Source organism: Astatotilapia calliptera, chromosome 7 (assembly GCF_900246225.1).
Source record: "Astatotilapia calliptera chromosome 7, fAstCal1.2, whole genome shotgun sequence".
Classification (NCBI taxonomy): Eukaryota; Metazoa; Chordata; class Actinopteri; order Cichliformes; family Cichlidae; genus Astatotilapia; species Astatotilapia calliptera.
The window spans coordinates 2,928,415-2,935,098 of NC_039308.1; positions in this window are offsets into that span (position 1 = coordinate 2,928,415).

Consider the following 6,684-nt stretch of genomic DNA (forward strand, 5'->3'; position numbering starts at 1 on the left):
CCCTCAAAAAGCCTCAAATCAGAGCGCATACTCGAGTTCACCACCCTAAACATGTTGCAGCTGTTTAGCTCACAACATCTGAATATTTGTGGGGAAGAAACTGCTTATTAAAACTATTGTATTAAAATTACTGTGACCAGATTTCACGACTGAAATGTCCAACAGTGCAGTCCGGAAATTATATAATGGAGGTCATAAGTCAAAGACCTTGCTTTAAAAAATGTTTCATAATAGGTTATGCAACATTATACTTGAATTAGTTGTAACCTCACTATGGTTTAGTGAGGTTTTCCAAAAACAATACTTTGTTGGGAAGATACCTCTCCAGGAGCTCTGCGTGTTTTTTACATAACACTGAACACTTGAGAGAGGATTTGATTTTTGGCAAGAATTCTTGGTTTGAGTAACGATCTCCATTCCTGGCATTCAGAAAAGTTTCTGATGGAGTTGCACGTTTTAAAATAGAAGTTCATAGAGGTCTATGTTCCTGGAAGTGGGTTTACTCAGTTATTTGGTAAACTTTCCCAAGAACAAGTTGCGTATTCCTGAAATTATACACACAGTCTTCCAAGATCTTCTTCAGGTTTGTCTCAGAGTTACTGGATAACTTGCTTGCTTGTGTCTCTGCTGGCAAAGTATTTAAAGAAGTTGTGAAATGTGTATTTGAACCTTGACTGTCCTATTTCCTGGAAAGCTGCGGATATTCATTGGAAAAAATTAGACTGAATATTCCACAGTCCTAATTTATTCATTTTTGAAGAGCTGAAGAAATTTTAAATGTGGGCAAAAGTGCAGACGTTTGGAACCAGGCAGAGGCATTTCTCTTTGTCTCCATGTCATTAGTGGGGTTAAACAGTAGGAGCTGACATTCCAAACTCTACTTCTAAATATTTAGGATTGTTTAGGATTTATGAGATCGCGTGTATGAGTGAAAACACTTGTTCAAGAAAATCCCCAGTGCCACGTAAAATATGCTAAAACCTAACAAAATGTATTTACTTACATTCTATTCAAATTTAGATTTTAAATTAAATACATGTACAAGCAATGTGGACACACAAATTGAAACGTACAAATTTCAAACCCTAAAATTATTGTATGATTCTTGAAAACACCGATCAGGGAGTTGTGCTACAGTGTTGCTACAACATCCCTGGTAGAGGGATGGGAGTCGACTCATTTTAGATTTTTAATGGCGATACGAAGATCAGCTGGTGAAAACCCCAGTATTCTGATCCTGATAGTTTTTTTCTTCCAGGGACACAACCTATAAACACTTTTCCCCAACATATGTTATACATTATTTATTCCTTTTATTTAATTTAATGTATTTATTATTATTAATAATTATTCATTTATTTACTTTGCTCAGATCAATGCAACAATGCTCTCTGCCTTCTTGCTTGTTTCAGCCATCATAACTCCTGATACTGATTATCAAATAGCCAATATCAGCTGATAACACCGATGACTCAGCACAGCACTAATTCCCTGGTAGTGCCCTGTTTTTGGATCTGATGTTAGGCTCATAAGACAATAAAAATGTTTGTAAATCACCTGCAGACAACAGGGGGAAACAGATTGAATTTGAATCTGTATTTCTTACTGATGCTCATCAGGTAAAGACAGAATCATTACATGCTTTGTAAACTTTAGACCCTCCTACCAGCCATCCACTGAGGTCCAGGGGATATTCCAGGAAACATGAAAATATTTTCCAAAGAGCTGGTCAGCAAATGCTGCTTTTGCACCTGCTGTTCTCTTATCTGGAGCATAACTTGTTCCAGAAAAGGACACGTCAGCAGCAAATGTTTCCATGACGATGCATTTTGGTAAGAAGTACAAACACTTCTAACAGTGAAAACCCACTTACATTAACCCTGAACTTGCTAAGCCCCAAATTCTGCTTCACTGTGCAAGTTTTCTTTCTTCTTTCTTTAGTTTTGATTATAAAAAGGCGTTTTTGTTGTTGAGAAAATCCAAAAAAACTCTTTTGTGCAAGGACTTTTAATTGACAGTCAACTTCTGAACAACTACAGCTCTTCTACTGTGTAATATTATTAAAATTTGATTAGGTTTTGACTGGAACAGCAACTTGAACTGTTCAATTCAAACGGAAAGATGTAAGAAATGAAAGCAGAGTAAAGATCAGCTGAAAGGAAAGTAAATGAGATGGAGAAGATCTGCATGTCACGATATGCTGGGAGAAAGTAGCTAAAAGCAGACGCCACGGGCACAATGATGCAAACAGAAGAGCAAACCACTACTTTTGGTCAAAGACAAATTCCACAAACACAGAAATCCATGAGAATGAAACGGCACATCTTTAACTTACAGAGAAAACAACATGAAGAAACCAACACACTGTGGACTGAAGGAATAAATACACAAAGGCTGATTAGGGGAATGGGGAACAGGTGGGTAAATAAAAAAACACAAGACAAAGGAAGTAAAACTAAATCCAACACACGAAAGACAGAAAATACTAGCAAATTAAAATGGGAAGTAACATAACAAAGAGACAGAGGGTGCGTTCCAAATGTTTCTCCTATCCCTAACCTCTTTCCTCGCAATGACCTCGATGAAAATGTCATCGAGGTCATTGCAAATGAAGAAGAAGAGTAGTGCGCTGAGAACTGGAACAGCCTTACACTAGCCTCTCCTTCTACAGCCTGACATCTGTTATTATGTAACAACAATGTGCAGAAGATGGACCACAAAACTCTTATCGTACTTCACCACAGCACTTTCTTACCCCGTTGTTTTATAGAGGTCATATAAATGAGAACAGCCTGTGGAAAAATATCGCTTCAGTGCAAAGGTTAGAATTGTAAACAAGAAGAAACATGCAGGTCCAGAAACCTGCAGCAGCTGAATTCCTTCTCCTGACCTTAAAAAGCTGCTGGATTTATTAAAGAGGCTCCGTGTTGTGACTGAAAGCTATAAACAGGAATATTTTGGCAGCTGGCCTTGTAGCATATGTATTTGTAAAAATTTCACTTTTAGGTGGAGAATATTTAAATGAGTCACAGAAATGAGAATTAAAAAGTCTGTGACACAGAATTTACTGTAAATTGCATAAGGAAAAAAAAGTGGTGTTAAAACTTGGAGAGTTTATTTTCAGGAGGAGGAGATGTTATCAGAGTGCACAACTGGTACTTTGCATGGATGAACTTTGGCTCTGTCCTAAAATTCTTGGCTCCTCACTGACACAGTATTCATGAAACGAAGCAGATATGTAGGGGAGACCGGGGATAGTTGTAACACTTCCAATTTCTCCAATCAGGGCTAAGTTTCAAATGATGTGACTCATCCTGTGCACGCCCAATTCAGTTCTGCTATCACATGTGAAAAATCAGCACATTTTGTCAAACACAGACAATTTAACATGAAAAAAAGTAATTTGTATGCCAAAAAGTAAGTTTTTCTACTTTATTTCAATTTCTAATAGCATTATCTGCTTTGCAGTTAAACTCATCAAACTTAAATTATGTTATGTTTGTCTATGGGGATATATTCTGTGTAGGTCTTTAGTGCTAATGTTTTAGCCGTTGGCTGTAATGTTAGCTAGTTCATGGCTATAGGAGTCTGGGTCAGTTGTAACAATAATGCAGATGTTACAACTTACCACACTATTACTTTAACTTATATTAAACAAGTTGGGGCAACGACATCAGCAGAGAGAGGTTCACTGGTCGCTTTTGTATATGTGGTTAATGCCATTGGCAACACAATTCCTCCACTGTTTGTGTTCCCACACATACATTATGCAGACCACTGTGTCAGAGATGGACCAGTAGGAAGTACTGGTAGTGGAAATAAATCAGGATGGGTGCACAAAACAGATTTCCTCATCTTTCTGAAACTCTTTGCAAACCACACCAAGGTAAGCCAGGATAAAAAGTAATGGAATTGCGATGCTGGTGAACAACTACATTTTTTCAGCTTCATTGTTATGTTCAAAATTGGTGCAAGAGTTGTAGGTTATAATGCCCACTGAGCCAATGAGGCCAAACTCAAGGAAGACCAACCAAAATTAATGAAATATTCAGTTATAGAAAATTCCATAATTTATCTTTTTTGGGGGGTTGGAATATGTTCAAAAGCTAGATTTCTGCATTCTGTCACACACACACATAACTACATAAATGGCTCTAAGTGCATTCATGTGTTGAATAAACAAAGATTACATGTTAATGTTTTGTTAGTACCCTTATTTAATTGTGTTACATTTTACCCCAGGATAGGTTACAACTAACCCAGACTATGGGGTTAATTGTAACATTTCACTCTTCGTGTTTGAGACCATACCATGCAATGGGTAATTGTGCTGCAGAGAAAATAGCTGCACTATTTAATAGCAGAGACATGTAAATACTTTGCATTACATTTTGAATCCACTACCTTAAAAGAGCTCCAATTTACAGACAGAAATGTCAAAAATGTTACAACTATCCCCGGTCTCCCCTACTGAAATGAGCTTCTTTTTCTCAGCAGTGTGCACGCAGTGACTTCTGCTGAGTCTGTAACAAATAAGGGAGTCATTGTGTTAGATTAATGCTTGAATGTTGCAATGTGGTATTAATGGGCGATCGTAGCTCAAGAACTGGCAGTTCGTCTTGTAATCGGAAGGTTGCCGGTTCGAGCCCCGGCTCCGACAGTCTCAGTCGTCGTGTCCTTGGGTAAGACACTTCACCCGTTGCCTACTGGTGGTAGTCAGAGTGCAGGGTGGCCCTAGTGTCTGGTGGATGACTGAATGTAGTGTAAAGCGCTTTGGGGTCCATAAGGATTAAGTAAAGCGCTATACACATACAGCCCATTTACCATTAAAACTAAAAATGCATGTGCGCATACAGGCACCTAGCATAGTAAAGGGGACGGTTCGCAATTTGATAGTAAACAGTGTTTTGTGTTGTTCTGCACGTTGCACAGGTCAGCTCTCTCACACAGATTTCAGGTTTAGGGTGGAGCAGTTTATAATGATGCAGCCCTCGAGTAAGACAACACCTCTGGTCCAACCTAACATCAGCGCCTGTGCTGATTGGTCCGACAAACTCAACAAGGTTCAGCAGTTGGCACCTGTCTCAGATACAAACTCAGGTTGGTGAATCACAGGCTGTCAGTGCTTCCAAAGTGTTTGCTGTTACAGACACTTCTTACATGCTGTCACACATCCATTTCCCCCTGTAGCTAGAATGACAACATTTCTTTAACCTTGGTAAGTCCTAGAAAAAGTACCCCTTATAAGGTCCTAGAGCCAAAAATCGACCATGCCATAAAAAGTGCTATAAAAAGATTATACATTAATATTTTTTTCCACTTTAAATTAGCCAATCTTTTACACCTACTTCTCCTTGAAATATACATCTAAAGTTTTAATTATATTTCGCGGATTTTAACCCTCTATATCCCGGTTTTGTCACATGAGCGCACGGCTTTTTTTGGCGAAAAAAATGAAAAAATGAAATATTTTCCATAAAATAAATTTGAAAGTTATATTTTATTGTACTTTTAATTAGGCCTTTAGATGGTTCAAAGATTGGCACCAACATACATTTTGACCTGCCATTATTTTTTTGCAGGAGCACATTTAAAAAAATGCATCCACCTTTATGAATATGGACAATTCCCCAAAAGGTGCTATAAAGAATTATATATTCATATTTTTTTTTCACTTTAAATTGGTCAGTCTTTTAAAACTACTTCTCCCTGAAATATTCATATAAAGTTTTAATTATATTTCGCGGATTTTAACCCTTTATATCCCGATTTTGTCACATGAGCGCACGGCTTTTTTGGCGAAAAAAACGAAAAAATGAAATATTTTCCATAAAATACATTTGAAAGTTATATTTTATTGTACTTTTAATTAGGCCTTTAGATGGTCTAAAGAATGGCACTAACATTAATTTCGATCGACTTGTTGTTTTTTTCGCAAGAGCAGAAAATAGTCTCCAGGCGGCCAGCGCTGCTCGTTTAAGCCGAAAGCAGTGCCTTATTCCGGGTTAACTCTCTACCATCACCGGGGGCATGTTGCGTCGGAGTCCTTTCTTCAGCACACACACGCTGATACCACGTGACAACAAATACGTCATTTTCTGTTGATTGAAAAAAAAAAAAGCACCCTCTCGCCGACCTGGGGACCAAAAAATGGTCCCGCCCGATCAGCGGGCGAAGCCGCTGCTGCAAGCCGGGAATGAGGCTTCCTTTTCCGCAGGTCTGTCTAAGCAGCCCGCTGTTTTCCAGCAGGGGTCAAATGTGAAGCAAGGGCGCCACCCGGTGGCCAAATAAAAAAATTACAATTCTAAGGTCCTGACTACAGAACAAAAACGAAACTTAAAGCCATCGCCACTACGTTAATGGTAATAATTGTGCAGTGAAAAATAGCGTTTATAATGGGTTTCAATGGGGCGATTTTTGGCTCTAGGACCTCATGTGGATGGCGGTTTGTAGCTTAGCCACTTTAAGCTAATCTAATAAACGGAGACGGCAATTCTAAAGAAAAAAGGAAAAAAAAAGGGTTGGAAGGTTTGGCTATATTCTATTCAACACAGTGAAAATGGCCTAATATTAAAAAACGCTGTGGATGATAAATGGCCGTAGGTACTACCAAGGGCTAAGTTATTGGGAAGATCAGGGCAAACATGAAATCATGCAGCCGCTCAGCGTGACGTCAGGCTGCAG